This window comes from Meleagris gallopavo, chromosome 5 (assembly GCF_905368555.1).
Source record: "Meleagris gallopavo chromosome 5, MGAL_WU_HG_1.1, whole genome shotgun sequence".
In the NCBI taxonomy this organism is placed as follows: Eukaryota; Metazoa; Chordata; class Aves; order Galliformes; family Phasianidae; genus Meleagris; species Meleagris gallopavo.
In genome coordinates, this window is record NC_139408.1 from 10,868,436 (window position 1) to 10,888,170 (window position 19,735).

Here is a 19,735-nt window from a genome sequence, read left to right on the forward strand (position 1 = left end):
TGCAGCTATTTAAAATACTGTTTTCCCTCAGACAGTAAAAATGCAAGACCCAAGGCCAAAATGAAATCTTCAAAGATTTCTCTCTATATTATCAGTGATTGATCAAGAGATGATGGATACCTACAAATCTTGGCATTTTCTAAAACCACTGAACACTTAACAGCTTGTGCTGAAAGTAAAACCCACAAAACATTAGGCTTAGTGGTCTGCTTTATTTAGTTGTTTCAATTTCATAGGTTTAAATACTTTTCAGTTCTAACATTTTAAATTTTACCTTCTTCTAAAAGTAGACTTGTGTTTCTACATATATCCTCCCTTGTCTCTCGTGTCCTGAATGTATCCTTTTTTTTTATGATGCAACCTAGTAATTTTGCATCCAGCTACACAAAGCTGCTGATGCTCTGCAAGGACTCTTCAAGAGCTGGAGCTGACCATGAGTTCCTTTGGTAATGCAGTAGCCCAAAGGACAGCAAAGCACCAGCTGCACCATATTTATCTACTTGTTTATGAAAGAGTTTCCCCCTCATTGTGTGGATAACTGACCTTAGCCATAGCTAATAAGACATGAGCTTCCTTGAACTATGCAGCTTTACACCGAATCTTATAAAATACTTCAGTGTTATCCACATAGCCTCACTGAGCTTCTAATGAACTGAAACATATTCTCTCTCCAATACTGTCATCAAAGATGAGGTGTGGTCCAAGAAACAAAAAACTCTGGCCCAACCTTTGTTTTGGTCATCTGTTTCTGTAGACAACCGTCTTGCTAGCACCAGGCTTTTATAAAATAGAGAATGAAGCAACACATAGATATTCAAGCTCCACCCCACGGATCGTGTCACCTTACAGTCCCAACCACACCATAATGGGAAGGGTTCGCTTGCCTCAGGTAAGCTGCTTCAGCAGCTGCCTCTAAATTGCAGCTTTTTCCAGATGTACAGCTGGTTAGTCACAAACCTCTGGAAATTACTCTGGAAATTCATCACAAAGCTTCAAGCCTTTGAGCAGGCCAGGAGCAAGGCAGTCTGCATTGAAGAAAAGGCAGCAATTTCACTGCTCCGTGAAACTAGTTCTACTAAATCAGATGATGTTCTTATCAACCTATTCCAGACACATCAAGCTAAGGCAAACTTTTTTTAAATTTTCTTCTGTTTTAAACAGACAACTGAAAAGCTACAACAGGCACAAAAGCAAGAAAAAGTAGAGCCCTGAAGAAATGGCTGTGGGGAAACTTTTTTACTTTATATGATACTGTTAAGTTCGAAATTAATCACTGGAATGAGCACAAAAGAGTTTCTGCTCTTTTTTCTTCTTTTTATATTTAAGAATATTACTTTTATCATATCACTATAAATTATAAAAGTTAAATAACAGATAATTTACAGTCGCTTAGAACTGAGGTTTTCCAAGACTGTTTCTCTTTAGTTACAGGTAGGTGGCATTTGATGATTTAGGATTCTGCTAATAAACTAAAACAATAGATTTGAAATTGATTATTAAAGTCTGTCACTTGAACCAGTACAGTGCTAGAGCTCAGATGTCAGCTACACGTGCATAGAAAATGCAATAAATCCTGAAATACTTCTACAAAATCCAAAGTTTGTCTAATTTCAGGATTAGTACGCACATAAGCAATACAACAACCTTTAATCATTCCAAATAATTACACAGCAAGTTTAATTTTGTTGGGCTTGCACTGCTGTTGTTTTGTTGTTTTTTTTCCACAGACCTACACTGGTTGTTCCTGATGATGTTCCAAGCAGAGCATTCCAAAGATTCACTCGTGCAGTAAAACATTTGAGCTCAACTCAGTTGCCAGCTCTTTCCTAATTTTACAAGTAGCTTTCCCATTCTGAATCAAGCATTCTTCTCCAACACTAGTTAGCAGAGCTTCTCTAATTTAACTTTCATTTTTGCCTTAAACATCTGGGAAACTTCATTCCTCTAATCAGTTTCTTACTTTCCTCCACTAATTACAATCTTGTTTTTCCACGTATATCATTTCCTGTGTTGATAATTCTGCATCATTGGTTTTCTTGCTCTTTATATATTCCCTAGATTTTAGCGTTCAAAGTCAGACAAAGCAGCTTATTTGTGATGTCCTTCTTCTAAAAAATACTAGGATAAAATGTGCCACAAGAAGTTGTTACCCTATATCAGAATGTTTAGCAGAGCTTCCAAAACAACTCTATCTGTTGCCCTGCTAGCATCATCCTCAGAAATTCTAGGGTTTCTCTTTACTCAAATTCAGTGAACCACTCTTTAGAGAAGCTGGACACCAGCTGCCTCTGCTCAAGTAGGCCAAAGTCACAGGTAAAACAGCGAGGCCTGTCAACCAATGTCACTTCCCTTTTCACTTTCCTCACTGCCTGTTCCTCCCTTCTTTCCCTTTCGCCTTTGCCCTAGGCCATATCAAAAAATTTCTTCTTTTCTGTGTGGCTCATGAAAGGTTTCCATGTCGAACTAAATTGCTACAGGAGCTCAGCCTCCAGACTTAAGTTGCTTTGCTTTTAATCTGTTGTTTTTCTTTTTAAATTCTTATAACACCACAATCTCTGTCAGGCAGCTTTCAGGCTATTACGTAGAAATAAGTTAAAACCTGAGAATTACAAACTCTCTAGCAACACTATGCGCATATTTAATACCATTCTATAAGTAAATCCGAATTTTTTTTAATGCTACTAATTCAAGTGACAGCATCCAACTTAGGGAAAAAAAAAATCATACAACACTGTAAACACTTTCTAAGTTCTACGGTATTTAGCTGCTACTATTTTCAACATTTTACACATATAGTAAACAAAATATTGAAGGCTGTTGAAAATATAAGTGCTCACACTACCTATTGATTAATATAATCAATATAAATATAGAAGGCACATTTCAAAATTTTCCCACAACAGAGTTATGAGATTTCAGTAAGATCAGTAAAATTAGAAGATTATGTCCAATTGATCTCATGGTTTGATTTGCAATTCTCTCTATATAAACATGGTGGCACGTTTACCAAACATCCATTTTCTTCTAACTCAAGATCATAGATTTTGAAGCCCCGCCAAAAAAAATATATTTTTAATGAAAACAAACATGTTTGCAGTATTTCCAAACAAATTTGAATATGTCATTCATACTATGTGAAAACTGAAGTCTAATAACCCTGCGAGTGAAAAAGCTCTGCAACATAAAAGCTTCCATAAACTTCCACAATATGTTCAAGAACAACGAAAGAAAGAATTACAAAGTACATTAGTTTGCTGTTGCAAAGAACTCTCTAGGTTTTGTGATCAGTTCTCACTTAGCCACAAGACAATAAAAAACTGTTAAGATATTTCACAGTTAAATATACTCCACAGCTCATAGTTCTTACCAACATTAAAGCACAATTTGATTTCATTCATTTGAGGAAATTGAGGATCAACACATGCTGTTTCATCTGCTGACAGCTTAAGTAAATCAACTAAGATTCTTTAAAATCTAAATTCTTCAGTGAAAAACAAATAAAAGATTTTATTTCTTTGAGAAGATGTCTAGCTTACCTGGCTTTGCCATTCCACACCGACAGTCCGAACAATATTATCAGCTCTTCAGGTACTAATTCTTGCTAACTGGAAGGATATTTTCTCTCTTGCTGGATTAATAATCAACTTTCCTGATAGTTCATTTGTAATTCTCTGCTGGTTAACCCTTTGTATAGCTCCCATTTTGAATTCAGCAGCCTACACTGTGCAGTTCATTTTAATATGAAAGTAACAAAATATTTGATAGTAAGCACACATCATAAATACAGTTCTAAAGAGGAAGCTTAAGACTAGATTATTTCAAAAAGCTAAAAACTTATTAATATTTAAAATAAGATTTTCTTTTCCTTAGAGCCTCCACTTACTAAACCTAGGAGCTAAGTAAACCAAAGCATCTATAAACTGAAAGCTGGTAAGTCCACTGGCTCAAAAGACAGCATGCTCCCAAATGGCTACTCGCCTCTTCAGTGTGCGTGTAAATATGACACGTCTGCTGAACTCTGAAAATAACATTTTTTATTATTGAATACTGTGCTGAAAAATTACCACACTTATCAGTTCGTGCAAGGCCGTCCATCTGTGTTGTCAGAAAGCAAGAGCAAGAGTGGCTGGGAGTAAAACTGAGATAAGAGAGGCCCAGAATAGCTAAAAAGGGGAGTTCAAACAAGGTCAGCACCGTTTAAGATGGGATACCTAATAATTACATGTAGTTTTATTTTTCCAAAATAATAGGAGTGAATTATACACACATTTTATCAGTTTCATAATAATTCAGTGCATTTTGGCAGCTCTGCTGTAGGAGTAAAGAGATTATAAAAAGAAAGCTAGGAAAGGGTATTAGAGATCTAGTAGAAAGAGGTGAAGCAATCTGGAAATCTAATCCTGAAGAAACTGGTCTTTATTTTGGAGACAAAAGATGGACCTTGGGATGTGCTTTGTCTGTGGACAGAGGGAAGACAAAAACTTGTTTTGTGGTTGTCTAAGACATCATTCTGTAAAAATCAGAAACCATATGAAAAGTCCTGCTTTTCGTTTCCTTTTTTTTTTTTTTTTTTTAAATAATTACTTGGGGTTTTTGGATGCCACAGGAAAAAAATATAAGAGATGATAGTTTTGTCTACTAACAGAAATGCTTTCCTCATAAATTGTGTTTTATTAAACTTATGCTGTGTTTTATTAAATAACATTGCAGAATTTTGTTTCTCCCTTAAACACAAGGACATAGTCACCTAAAGTTACAGCTGAGCACAGAAGAGACTTTAGCTATTTCCCTTTATGTAAGAGAAGTCCAACAGCAAATCTGTTTTTACACAACTGTAGGTCTCTGCTCTCTCTACTGTAGCAACTAATGCCGTTTGCTGTAAACTTTCTCTGATATTTGCTGTAGAATTTATGATAAGATGCTATAAAGTGTTGAAGCAAATTTATTTCATATTTATAGTTAATTTTATTCTGTGTGCGTTTGAAGGAAAACCTTTTAGGAGCACCAATAATGTGAGAAAGCTACAACAACTAAATTTATTGTTAAGTATCGCATCAGTGGTACTCCTGGGGGCTCCTCTTCATGGGAAGAAAGCTTAAACAACATTTCCTAACACATTGGATTGCTTCCCAGAGATGTGATGGCCTACAGAGGCTGTGCTGAACAAAGCAGGCTGAAATAGTAAGTCAGTAAACAACCCTTTTCAGAGGATGGTCACAAATAAGTGCAACTTTGTTTAATAAAGGCAAATCATAGCTATCTTTTGTTCTTTAGAAGGGGCATTATCTTCCTCTCCTGTTTCACCTGACTAAGCTGGTGGTATCTCTTCCATCACCTGACTTCGTGGTTGGCTAGAAATAATGGGGCAGAACAATCCCCCATTGTTCCAAGAGACAATGACCTTTCATGTCCTTGAAGCTCGCCATGACCTTTCATCTCTCCTAGCCTTCAATGGGCTCTCCTAACAACTAAAACTACACTCAGTTAGGCTGAATTCCAGATTGTCATAAAAAGCCCTGTCCTTTCCAAACAAAACCAATTTTTACACCAAGGTGGAGGAGAAACACAGGTCCATTGTTCCCTCACAGATGGAAGTTAGAGTTACTAAGGCAACAGCTCTAATCCCCCTTTTTACCACCTTTTTCACATCACTGGCCTATCAAGTGTGCTACCTTTTAACTCATAAGCTCAAAAGCTGGTAGTCTAACTGACTGCCCTAATTAGCTACGATTTTCACAGTATAGACAACATGATGAGCTAATCGAAATTTGCAAAATAATGACGTACCTCCAGCAAATATTCCTCCTCCTGAGGCCCAGTCTTAGAATAACAATAATGAGACCATTATTAGAGGAGGGCATTAAAATGCTGCACTGCTGCTAAACAGAGAACTTAATTGTTCTGGTCTTGTCCATTGAATCAACAACCTATTGTTGTGGACTTGAAAAATAAAGGACTGGAGAATGGGTGCCATAATGATTGGTCTGTGCTGCCATACCAGCACTCTGTAGAATTGTTTTCCTTTTGAAACTCTTGATGGACTAGTAGTTTTGTTTAAAAGTAATATAAAAGGCAATTGTCTGGATAAAAAGTCCTATTTATTGAAATCCTTAGAAGCAGTTGCATGGGTTTGTTCATGACCCCCAAGACAAAAACAGAGGGATCATAATAATGCTATTTGTAGAGACCAATGCTTGCAGTGACACTAGATAACACTGTCCTGTCTGGATACTGTAAAAGGAAAGAAGGCATTTCCTTTGCAGACAGAAATAATGACAGAAGGTCAAATACTGGACAGATCCAATTCATCTCTAAAAAGGAAGATGATTTATTAAATAAATAAATAAATAAAAGAAGAAGAAAAAAAGAAAAAAAAAAGCAGAAACTATAATTTTTGGTCATAGTTTAGCATTTGGGGTATAGATAAAACTTATAAAGCTATGTTAATGTTAATATATGACTTCTTTCGTTTGCTCGGTTATTAAAAATGACTGACTGGAGTTTTTTCCATGCATTTTCTGGAATTATTTCCTCAACTTAGACGTTGGGAAACTGAATAATAAATATACCTTGAAATAGTAGTGACTCAGCTGATGTAAATGGTAATTTACTGTTATCTTAGGATAATCTAATCTATATTTCAAATTGAGACTGGGAAGAAAAGATATCTAAAAATATTTGTGGGTTTTTTTCTATATTAATTGTTGAGGAAATGAAATATACAGTTGTTTATGCACTACTTAAGATAAACATGATCTGGAAAAAAATATATCCCAAATTTAAAAAAATAATTGTATTACATACTATTTTTAAGTAATACTGTATAAGCAATAATAGATTTACACTTTGGAACAGAAATTAAAACTATGACAGTGTATTTTTGTTGTTGTTTGCTTGTTTTATAGCTACCTCTCTTAATGCATTCTCCTATATATAAATGGCTCAAAAATAGCCCATGACTCTAGGTTAATATAAACAACCAGAAACAACCGAATTTAGGCTAGCAACAAGTACCCATGGGAACTTTGTTATTTATTTCAATGGGAAAAACTTTAGGTTTTAATTTTTTATTATTTGTGCCAACATACTGTAAATCTAAACGAAAACACAAAAAGAGAAAAAGGGAGAGGAAAAAAAAAAAAAAAAGAAAGAAAAAGAAAACTTAAAAGTTAAAGGTTAATCCAAACGGCATTTTCAGCAGTTCATAGAACTGCTCACATAGAGTTGTCTTGCATGCACTCACAGTGCACGTTTTTCTTTAAACTCAGGATCTTTTCTCTTGTAAATTGAAAAATGCCTAATATAAAGAAGTATTAAATTGTAAATAAGACCTCTTGCTTCATTCAATCCATGCTTTGCTTCATTTATCTTCATCTTGTTAGGCTAAATTAATTAACAATCTCTGTGTTGCACACTTTCTCTTTTCATTACATCAAATAATGGCCTGGATATGGGAGAAAAGCCTCACCACAGGGATCTTGAAACACTACCTTGAGGAAGAGTCTCTTACATATGTATTGCTTAGCAATATTAACGAGTTAGATGTTGCAACGTTGATTAAATAGATTCTTCATTGCTTTAAAGTAATGATCCTGATTTTATGAGAAATAAAAATATTTTTTCTAAAAAAAAAGTCAGAGGATTGCAATAGATCATGCTTACAATTTGTAAAACCACAAGTCACTAAGACAAAAAAAAAAGTACATAAATTTATAAATAGCCTTATTGAATGTTTTAATATAAAAAAATTGTACTTGAGTATGATTTCTGAGCAACTGTGCGCACAGTTCCAAATATATTAATGTGTTAAGCCATTCAAACCATGATGCTGTGCCATTTGCCTGTGAATGTTCTGTACATAATTAATTGGATGACTGGGACAGTTTCATTGGTAAATCTGGTTATTTTAATACTGTAATGGGGAGCAATGTGCTGAACTATTAGAGAAGTTTTCTTCCTTTAACCTACATTATGGCATCTAGAGCAAAAGGACAAAACAGTAAAGCCTTTTTTAATCTCGCTCTGATCAAACAGCCCTCTTTCTCCAATCACAGCTTTGTGCGTGATATCTTTCTGCTAGTGTTTCTTATTTAATTAAAACAGACACTGACAGAAGGACATGGATTAGGACTGTAATGATGCATTTACTTAGATTAATCGGAGGCTCCTTTTGGAGTAATGGCTTAAACAAAGAACAAAAGGAAATTGTTATGAAACAGCCTTTTATCCCAGGCAAAGGTCACATTATAAGGTTTTTAATTTTGTCAGCCTCCGTTATATTGGGCCTTGCCACTGGAACATGAGAAGTGCTTCTCTCCCCTTCTCCCTCGAGTCAAGCCAGTTATTATAATACAGCCATTAAAGCTGCAAATTAAAATGTCTGATTTTAAAACATGTTGCTTAGCTTTCAAAACCCTCTAATTAGCATGTTGTATATTGTTGTGAAGGAAAGGAACCTAAAATGCTAATGACCTGCTGCCAGGTGACCACACTGCTGTGCAAAATAATATGGACCCTTTCAAGTAGCAATAACAATAATAATGCCCTGCCTTTAGAAATTACCCAGCTCCAGGTCTACTCTGTACGAAATGCTTAAAGAAACAAGCACGCATCCAGCCAAAGATCAGAGTTCAGCAGTCAGCACAAGAGATTGTTGTATGTTAACTGGAAAGATGACCGTAAGACTCTGTAAGGGAAGAGAAAAACGTTTGAAACCACCACAGGTACAGTGACACCTGCAAAAGGCACAGAGAAGAGCATAAACAGAAAGCTTTTACCCTCTCAGGTAGAAACTGCAGGTGCACTTCTGGAAATCTCAAGGTGGAAGACTAAGCTTGCTGCTTCAGTGCTTTATTTACAAAAAGGCAATAATGCGTGAAAAGACTCCAAACAGATTTATTTTGTCCCCTCACAGTTTCCCATTTATTGTAGGAAGTTCATTGAACATAAAACTAAGCTAAAACTGCCAAATCTGCATTTTTCCCTCATAACTTGTGATATCTTCTCTAAAACATTTTACAGGAGGAAGTCTGACAATGCAACTTGAAAGACTCAAGCAAAGTAGAAAACATTTTCTTAAACCATATCAGACGTGAGGGTCTGATTTTTGAATCCTGAGTTTTAGCATGCTTACTCATCTCACACAACATTTTCAAGAAAAATACTGTCATCATACGGTGACAGAATGTGCTGCAACTTCCTTTATGAAATTGGAGCTGCAAAAATATTTATTTAGTCTTCTGCACCACCTAAGCTGTTCACAGAATCAGCCCTTCTCTGGTCACAGAGGCCACATCTCTGGCAAGCTGAAATGTCACACAGTACCTAGAGACACACAACATGATACCAGCAAAGAAGCTAAAGCTTGCTGACAGTGCCAATATTGGGTCCAAGCAGCAGCGGTCCAGGCACCACAGAGAATACCTTCCTGAAAAGTCCAGAATAATTAGCTGGACACTCAGGATTGATCACATTCAACCTGTTTGTTTGCTTGTTTGCTTTACCAACAGTTGAGGAAAAAAACCGTTCTCTGTAACTTGCTGCTTTAGCTCTAAGTTTCCTGGTCCAACCACCTCCAAACACATCAGTGCGGCATGACAGTATTCTGAGATCTCACTAGTAGGAAGTTGGATGAGATGTTAAGAGCAATGCTGGCCTCAATGGCTGCTCATACATAGAACTCTCCCACACTTCAAGCGATCCCTAAATGACCAGTGAGGCACAAAAATGACTGCAGAGGGGATTTTCAGCCATTTTTATCCCTCGCATCTATTGTACTTAGAAGTCCAACAGCCCAGAAACAAAGTCCTGTGTGATTCCAAATGCCAGCACTCCCCAAAGCAGTACTCAAGAGAAAGTACAATTCAATCCCTCCCTAGCTAAACCACAAGCAAGCCATGTTAAGCAAATATAATATGAAGATGACCATGGGTATGGTTTCATCTCAAACCCACACATCCACACTCTGCATTACTATGCTCTATTTCACATAGTATCCAGATTCTGCCACCTTTTTGTCACTACACTCCCTTAGAATGCAATCAAATTCTGAAAAAAATCAACTTACCCTTGGAAACAATTACATGTAAGTCACTGAAATGGCCTACACAAAAAAGGAAAATATGCTTAATTCCAAAAAAAATAAATTCAACTAAGTTAACCCTCAAGCACTTGAGTTGTTTAAAAGTTGGCAAAAAAAAACTCTGGTAAATGACAGCTAGTAAAAACTATGTAGTAGCGCTCACTCGCACTCTGGTTGAAAATATGCTGACCTTCACAACAGCATTCTACAACTCGGAGATACCACTGTCATCAGCCATTGCCATCCTTTACTTATTTATTTAAACTTAACTGCTATGCTGCCAGAGAAACCAAGTCTTGAGGTAAGAGAACCCATTTCCACAGACACATGCATCATTCACTTGCGTTCCTCAGTTGCCTCTTAACTGTTAGTTTTTCAAACCATCTCTGTGAGACAGAAAACTTACTTCTAAGATTATTTATAAAACAAATAGAGTAGCATCTGATGAAAACGAGGCTTTGTGCAAAGTGATAGGTGGCTCTATTCTTAAAAACTTGCAGCCAGGAAATTCACATTATTTTCATTTGTGGCTGTGCACAAACTGTGTTTGTAGAATTCATTCTAATGAAGTATTTAAAAGTATCTTGCAGTGGTTACTGCATTGACATGCACCATGCAGCCACACCGTTCCCCAAAAGTTCTATTTGTTCCTTAAAATATACAATATACACTATTGCTCTTTTAGTGAACAAGCAATAAAATCTGCATTAGTATCCTACACAGAACGTGAATTCATGCTTTAAGATCAGAGCATCTTAGATAGCAAATTATCTGCATCATTTCACATTTACTAGCTAGAGACCTGTCTGGGTACAGTCTGCATACAGACAGTATTAGAACAATCAGTGCCTACATGGATGCAGCACCATGTCCTGTGGATTTTGCTGAATATCCACTTATACTATAAATCAAAGAACAACAGTAATCCCATAATCTAAGACTTCAGTGTAGGAGTCTGACGAGACTCAGGCTGGCACAGCAGCAGTAACTGACATGGCACAGTGGAAACACTAGCAATGCAGAAATCATGCTGGTGTGGCGCAGAATAAGAGACTGATTGGGTTCTGATTCATTATGAGTTCAACTGGACCCATCAAAGCACGTCTCTGTCATGATAATCCCACAGACTTTGGAGGCGAATGGAGAGCAGAAAAGAGTCTACTCTCTCACCTGAACGCAGCTTTCATGCACACAAGGTCACAATATGCTCTGCACTGAAGTTGGCTTTTTATTTAAGATGCCCCACAGCTAAGTCACTATACAGACTTGTATCCAACAGAACCCATATAATATGGAAGTATATATGGAACCCATATATAACACTATATAATGAAATCCATTCCAGTTCTTCAAGTAAATGTGCCCCCAACCACTAACACCGAATATACAGAACAGCAATTTTCTCTATCATCATGTACCCTGAAACAAGAATAGTGCACATATCTGAGCACCAATAACAGCTCTTTAGTTTGTCTCATTATGTACAGCCTCTCTCAGATTTTTTCATGTACCTTTCTCTACAGGTTCTCTGCATCCTATTCTACCCTGGTCAGTCCCTACTGGTATTGCTACATGCACAGTTTGAACATGTGTCAGGTAAGAGAAAGCAGAGCTGCGTGATGTTTTTGGGTTTCCAGAATGCTGTGTTTAGGTCATACGAAGTACTTTTGTTACTCCAAAAAACTACAGCAATAAGTAACATAAATATTTCATTTAAAGGTCACTTATCATCACTGTATACACCTCTAGAAATTCTTACTACTATTTAATTCTTCATGCAAAATCAGATATTCTGCCTCATTACAAAACTTCATTCCTACCTGGTTTGTGATGTAATGTACAAAACAGGGTCCCTTATACATTTCTTACTCTATTTTGGAACTATTGTCTCTATGAGCATACCAATGAAGTTTCTGATCTAACACCCTGAACTTTCACAACTGTAGCCTTCATTTTTCCACATCTACTAATTTTTTAAGTCCTTAAGATAAACTAGATAAATGAATCACAAGCAGTCAGCTCTCCACTTTTTCAGATATTACTGCTTGCTTTCAACAAATGGTAGAGCAGTTGTATTCCAAACTGTTTTCTGCAGGAAAATACTGATCTATGCAATTCAGCACTGATTTTAACATGGGGCAGAAATTAAGTCAATAAACTGTTCCACATTATATGTAATAGTAAAGCTACTCAATACACTTCCACATGCAGATGATATGCTCAATGAGCATTTCAAAAAACATTGATGCATTTTTGTATACAAAAGTAGCCTGCACAAATTATGTGAAAATTTCACTGCAATTAAGTGAAAGGAAAATTACCTATATGCAAGCTTGGCTTGAATTTCAGTATAGAAACACACTCTAGGTTTCAAGAGAAACTGGGCCAAACATAACTGCTAAGGGATTTAAGTTTGCTGGTTTAAACAACATGAAGAAGTTCATACATAGAAAGGCATCGTGCATATATAATTACATAGGCTCACATTCACATACAAAAGATAGCCACGTGGTGATTTTCAGTCTCTCCTCAAAACAAAATTCCCTAGGCACCTTCAAGCACTTAACTTACAATTTTCCCACTAGTCACGATTTCCCAATCAGTGTTGCATAGGAAGGAGGCACAGAGAAGAAAAAGGACTATTTTTGACTCTGTACCTAGCATTCTAATTACTTTTTTATGCCTTGGTTTATCCATGTGTAAAACAGGAGAAACAATACTTTATAAATCACCTTTCTAAACTGCTTTGAGATCTGCTGATAAAACAAGGCGTATGAGGGAAACTGAATTGCTAAGCAGTCTGAAACAGATATCCCTCAAAAGAGGAAAAGAAAAAAAAAAAGCAAAGTTGTTTTTTTCTTTTTCTATCGCTAAAAGTTTCAATACCCAATGCAGCAGCCATACTACTGCATTGGTCTATCACAAAGTGGATCAGGACAGACAAATTAATCAAGTCAGGACAGTGAGTGCACTTTGTTTACATGCAATATCCTGTACGTATCTTTCCTAGGCTCAGACTGAAATCCAGCTCCAGCTGCAACAGCTTTCAGGCTGACAGATCCCTCTGGAGCTGTGCTATGCAGAGCTTCAGACCTGGAAGGTGCTGCAAGCGCGCACTTCCGCTATGCTGCTTAGACATGCATACATCACATGTTCACACTTTCAGCATCCCTTCAAAGGTATACTTGCTGCAGTTTAATAATGTGCAGCATCTAATCTTCAGCTAGTCATTTCTTTGGGCCATGTTATTATCATGATTTTAAGTCTTGCATTTCTGAAGAATGGAATTAAAATATATAACCTGTTAGAAAGGAGATATTCTTAACTACAGTACAGAGACTCATTTATAGACCACTCTCAAAGAGTTTAGGTTAATAGACTTTGCTAATGTGCCATTTTTTATATATATTCATATTTTGTGCAGCATCTAAATTTTTACAAAATTCCCACTGCTGACACAGCCAGCGCCTGTTTCACACTGCTGGAAACGAAAGTGGTTTAGTCAGCAAAGTAAAACAAAGTTGAACCACCTAAATTACTGTACTCATTCAGTTTCACCAAGCTGTAAGTCACATACACTGAGTACAAGAAAACGTGGCGTGATTATGAAATCTCGCTGATAATCACAGAGAACAAGCTGTAAAACATGCTTGTTCTGTGACATTTGTGAAAAACAAGATTATCCCTAATAGACTTTGAAAATACAGGCTTTCTGATTTTTCATGCATATATTTCTATGTTGATACATATACACATATACATTCAGATACGTGTGTGCATACGTATACAAGTATACATCCCTACACACACACTCATGTTTAAGCAAAATTATTAGCTTTTCTTCATAGCCAACCAGTTAGAGCAGATGGCAATGTAGCCATTTCTCAGTTGAAAAGAAGGAGGAGGTGCCTGAAAGAGGACAAACAAATGCCTTAGGAATCAGAGCAGCACTAATGGCAGGAGAATGAGAGAGGCAAGAGCTTAAGAGAGAGCAAGGACTCCCTGCAAAACCCCAGGAACTTCCTACTAAGATCTGTACTTAATAGCAAACCTTGGTGAACGTTTCCTTCTGAAGGCCTACTGCAGTTAGGAGAAGAGTTGTGGGAAACCAAAGAGTTAAAATTATAAGTTTATACAGAACTTTAACATATTCACAGAGAAAATGATTAGGTCCTAGACAGAGATTGAGTTTTGCTTTATTTTTGCCCTCAAGCCTGCACCTTTTGTCATAATGAAATGCATACTCAGCCTTCAGCTGGTGAAATATTTGTGTTTCCATGCAGTTAAACAAATGGGTTTTTTATTTTCTTTTAAAAATCACCTCCCACCCATGTTTCCCAAAACAATTGCCATTTGAATATCACGAACAAGCTGGACAGTAGTCTTCCCTTTCCTCCATTAAAAGTGGTCTTTCCTTATTTCATCAGCCAGAACATATGGGAAAATGACAGGTCTTCTCAAATAATGGAAGACATCTGAAAGGAATTCTAATTCCACAGTATTCCCACATTCCCATATAACTCACGGCACATAATTGGCATTTTTAGCACAGACAAGAACAGGAGATCAAGGTAATCTTATTTATTTTACAAACTGATATTCAAGATTCCATTGTGTGTTCTTTTTCCTCTGTTTTTCTTTTCCTGATTCTTTGCATGAAATATGAAGAACTCACAGGTACGATTACCAAATTTATGGTGTATGCTTGCTATATCACACATTATAGTCTCACAGTTGTTTGCCCTGCAGTAGGGAAGATTTGCATAGTGTTTAAATGGGAGAGATCTGTACAAACTATAGTTAAAATATTATTACATTTATATGTTTTTCTATATGAACTAGTAAAAAAAAATAATTTTATATTCTACTTTAGGGCAACATTTTACTACAATTAAATGGAAAGGCTTAGCTCTGCTACTTCTTTGAAAAGAATCATGACCAAAAAGATACAATTTTAGGAACCATAACTAGAAGATGATAAAGAAATTCTGTCTATTTCCATATGAAGTAATATCACAACCAAATATACTTTGTTGATATTTAAAATCTGTATGTCTTCCTTTTTGTAATTCTTTCATCTGTGTGCGGAATTTATAGAGGAGCTTTGAGAGAGAAAAGAATGAAGCACTTGCCTTTAATCCTGAGGGTTATTTCCTGTTTTGTTGAGTTTTTTTTGTTTGTTTGTTCATTTATTTTTTAAATTCATTCCCATCACTGCTGACCATCAGTGCAGCACCGTACCTCCAGCTATGAGCTTGAACCTACTGCTCCCAGAAGCCAAAACACGTGCTGCTTTTCTGATTTAAGAACAAGGGACACTGGATGTAGGGAAGCTTAAGCTTCCATTTCTTTTGAATCTCAGTGTCACTTCTGTAATGCAGTATATGACAAAACAACCTAGGCAATATGACAAATTATAGGAGAAGCTGCAGCAACTGAGATTTTAGAAAATTATCACATCTTTTAGAAGCAATACAATATTGTGTCACTTGGAGAAGTAAAAACTCTTTAAAGCATGTTTAACATGAGATAATAAATAATAAACCACAGATATCTAATAAACCACGTACCGAATTAGTAAGATTTTCCTATTTCTGAGCACATGAACTCTTATGCACCTGACATTACTCCTCTCGGGGAGGGCTATCTCCTGAGATGAATTCCCACATACAGGAAATCCAGCGCATGTTAGGCACAGACAGAAGGAAGGATGGAAGTGAAGGAAGGAAGGAGAACAAATATCAACAAGTAAAGAATAGATAGATTGCCTTGGCAGTTGTGCAATAGATTCAGAAAAATAATTTTACAGGAAACTATTTTTCCTCCTCATGAAGTCCAGAGTATACATTTTATTCTATTATGCATTCTCTTAATTTTCCAAGATTCAGCCTGAGACGCCAGCAGCTGACTACAAGTTCTGCAGTGATATCTAAAATTAGTATTAAAAAATCTTTTTATTTTCATAAAGTTTATATATCAAGAAGGACATTTTAAATGAGAGAACTAGAGAAGAACTAGCAGATATCAAGAATATAAAAAACACCAATCAAATGTAAACATGTTTCAAACTGAACTTAGCTTAGCATAGACAATGCACTACACAGAGCAGAAGAAATCTTACAAATTATGTGAATCTGTAAGTTATAGCATTATTGCATCAAAGCAGTAGTTTAGGCATCTTATTGCTAACTGCCAGATGGTCTGCGTTATTCCATGTTGTTAGCCATAGTAGTGAATTTCCTACCACTTCGAACAAATTATCCATTCCAATTGAGCACATTTGTGATACAGTCAGAGTAAAGCTTTCTTTTAAATTTGGTCGGTTTTATTCTTCCGCCTTACTATAAAGTAATACTTTATCGTGTATGGATTTTTCTACACCTTAAGGTGGAAAAATGCAACTACTCATTAACATGAGGGTATTAAAAGTGCATTTAACCTAGTCTTTGATGCATTTTTGTTTTATCTATCATATCCAGCTGTAAGCAGAAGAGACAAGTTAGTCCAAGGACATAATGTCTTTCAGGCTCTATAGCACTTAGCAGGTTACAGGGCCTCCAAGGCCTAACAGATTTAACCAAGACTTTTCACACAATCAGGTAAAGAAAGCTAGGCCAGTCAGCAGATGTCCCATTCAGATAACAAAGAGAATATTTTAGTGACAATGTGAGAAAACAACAGCAAAAATGGTAAAAAACCACTGAACCATAGCTCTCTTTTTTCCTTTAAAAAGAACCACAGGCAAACCATGGGAGTTTGCCCATAATATTTGCTCAGTCTTCAGTAAAGAGAAAGTCAGTCAGATGAGCTTTGTCATGAGATACCCAGATAAACTCTCCTCAGAAATGACTACATCACTGCTGGATAATCTGCGATGTCTTAATTTCCTCTATTCATTTGGGATGAATTCACTGATGATCTCTTAAAACACCAAGCTTAATTCTTGGCGTGTCTGTCATCATTACATTGATCTATAACAAAACAGAGCTGCGTTTGTATCTTCAGTTCCACCTCACCATAATGGCAGCATTTAGTGTACTCAAGGCTGAGTTAGCAATGTTAAAATTTGCAAACAAGGGCTGGCTATTAGTGCCTGACATGGCTGCAGTCAGTCACAAACCAGCAGAAAGGTGCAAGGACTGCGAGGTGAACAAATCCAGCTTGGGCATTTGTTAAGGTCATTTCAGTTCTTCAAGTGGCTCTTCTTGAGTCCATTACCTCAGCTAAGTCCGCTCAGCAAACCATAATAATGATGAAGATAACCCATCTGAAGAAACCAATTTGGGGTGTGGTTTTGAATTTGGACAGGGGAAAAGATGACTACACACCCCATGCTCTTGCTCTTCTCTACAGCCAAGTTTAAATAAAGAAGAATAGTTTTCAATTATCTTGGACCACATTTGAATGGCAAGGGAACTGTGAATGAAAGACATTTACAAAGGAGACTGTTAAACATTAAAGTATAGTATAATCACTGTATGAATTAGTCATAGCCAGTTTAGACACTGTCCAACCCACTTTCCAACCATCTGCAACAAATGTGCTCCATAAAAACAGAACCATATGGAAAACAAGCTAGCAATTAACACAGCTTCTATGCATACCTCTAATACAGCACAGATTTCAAACTTTGAGTGAAACTGACTGCTGAATTACTTCCATATTGCTGCTGTTTAGACCTTGGCAACACATATTTATCCTCACTCAGTACAGTATGTCATCCCAAGATACTGCTATATCATCAAAATAAGCATGAAAAAACCACCCACAACTGAGCCACTCATTGTGGTTTATAGCCTCTGTTAATAAAATATTTGCAGATCAAAGTATAACAGACTTTTTCAAAGCTGCATAATATGTTACTTACCAGTCAGTATCAAAACTAATAGCTAATGCAGGGCAAATCGATTAATTTAATTGCTAATTGGTAACGTCTTGTACTGTTAAACAAAACTGCTTCAGGATTGAGTCCTGAGAGCTTTCTGCTCTCCCAGACTACTTGAAGGGCTAAAGATGCAGCACTTCACATTGCAATCATTTCCCAATAAAAGTGGGGTGTACATAAAATGGTTCCAAAATACAGAGCCCTAAAAAAATGCTCATAGATGATAATAATTTTATGATTTTTCTTTCATAACATGACTATACTTTATAGTTCTTTATGTGTACTAGATAAAGTGAGACTTCCTATAAACAAAAAGATACGACTATAAGCAAAATGTTTTGTTTCCTTATTCAGTGTAAAATGCAATGTCCAGTATATACTGTATTCTCTTCTATCCAATCTATAAGAGCTTTTCAGCCTGGCTCTTTAATACAAGCTACAGGCTTTCGTGTTTTTATGCTCAACAGCTCAGCCCATGAAGCTTGATCAAGGTAATGAAGGCTCATAGACTCATCTGGGTTGACAGGAACCTCTGAAGGTCATCAATTCCAGCCTCCCACTGAAAGTAGCTCAGGTTGCTCAGGGACTTGTTCCATCAAGTTAGGGAATTCTTTAATAAGGAGGACATTACAAAAGAAAATCAAAGTATTGTACTAGAAAAAAATAAATAAATAAAAAGAATCCATAACAGATTTCTGAGTATTTAAATTCTGAGTATTTCTAGCTTTACTCATATAATAATAAAACTGGGGAGATTTATGTGTTTTGTTTTTGGTTGTTGTTGTTTTTTTTTTTTTTTTTAAATAACTGGTATTTACTTAATTAATGAAGAAAAAATCATTCTAGGTAACTGAAGTTCTTGTATTTCCTCTGTTATCCAGGCTGGAGGGAGAGGGGGGAGGCAAAGGAATACAGACATCACTTTCCTACAGATCTCTGAATTTTCGAAAGTGGAGCTGCTATGGAAGAAATTATGTATATGTCAGTCACTACACCGTTTCTAAAGTACTGACATTTTTGAGGTATTCTTCCATAATTCTGTATCTTTCATAGGCCATATTGTTCTTAAAGGCCAATGACAAAGCATGGAACTAAAAATTTAGGGCAAACTCCCCATATGAATTTAATTCTATTCACACAGAAGCTTCTCCCCCCATTAAGCACAAACAAGAAACTGAAAACAAACTCTTCCTTGGTCCTTTTCACTCCTCCAAAAGTTTCAATACTGACAATATTAATAGAGCCCTATGACAGTAATACACCATCCTAAATACGCTGATGAAATCATATAGCTGTATATCTACATAGAGTGTTATAGCTGCTTCTAGGTTCTGTTCTTAGAACTGCTGCTTGTATTAGTTATGTTGAAGCCTGTATGATGTTTGGTAGTCGATTTTAAGTGTCAGCATTTCAAGTCATGTAATTAAATCCAATTTTCATTTCTTCAAAAAAAGAAATTTCTAGTGAACCTTTTCCTGAAGAAGGTCTTGCACTTGGCCCACACACAGGTTTATGCACATTAACATAAATAAAAGAATATAAATACACATCCTTTAGAAATTCATGGTTTGGGGAGATGTTATCCACAATAGTTGAATACCTAATGTAAACAATAACTCATTTTGTCTTAAAAATATGCCCATAGAATCCCACAGTGACAAAAGAGATGGAGCAATTTTAAACAGGATTCTGATTAATGACATTTTTGTTTAATAAAAAGAAGTGATAGGTATATTAAAAAACAGTTTGCAAATATGACTTTAAAGAAA

The 19,735-nt window shown here is 36.2% G+C and overlaps 1 protein-coding gene across 14 annotated transcripts in view; it reads right to left on the minus strand.

Annotated features, from left to right (window-relative positions):
- Window positions 1–19,735, minus strand: part of SOX6 (SRY-box transcription factor 6) — a 366,009-nt gene that overhangs the window by 254,578 nt on the left and 91,696 nt on the right. Inside the window, exon 1 of one of the 14 annotated variants that reach the window (XM_085224210.1) lies at window positions 3,537–4,010. The exons of 12 other annotated variants lie outside the window; for them this stretch is intronic. The gene's annotated coding sequence lies outside the window, so the exon portion shown is untranslated. Of the gene's footprint in view, window positions 1–3,536; window positions 4,011–19,735 lie in introns of those variants that run through there. One more of the 14 variants, XM_085224219.1, reaches the window with a different exon arrangement.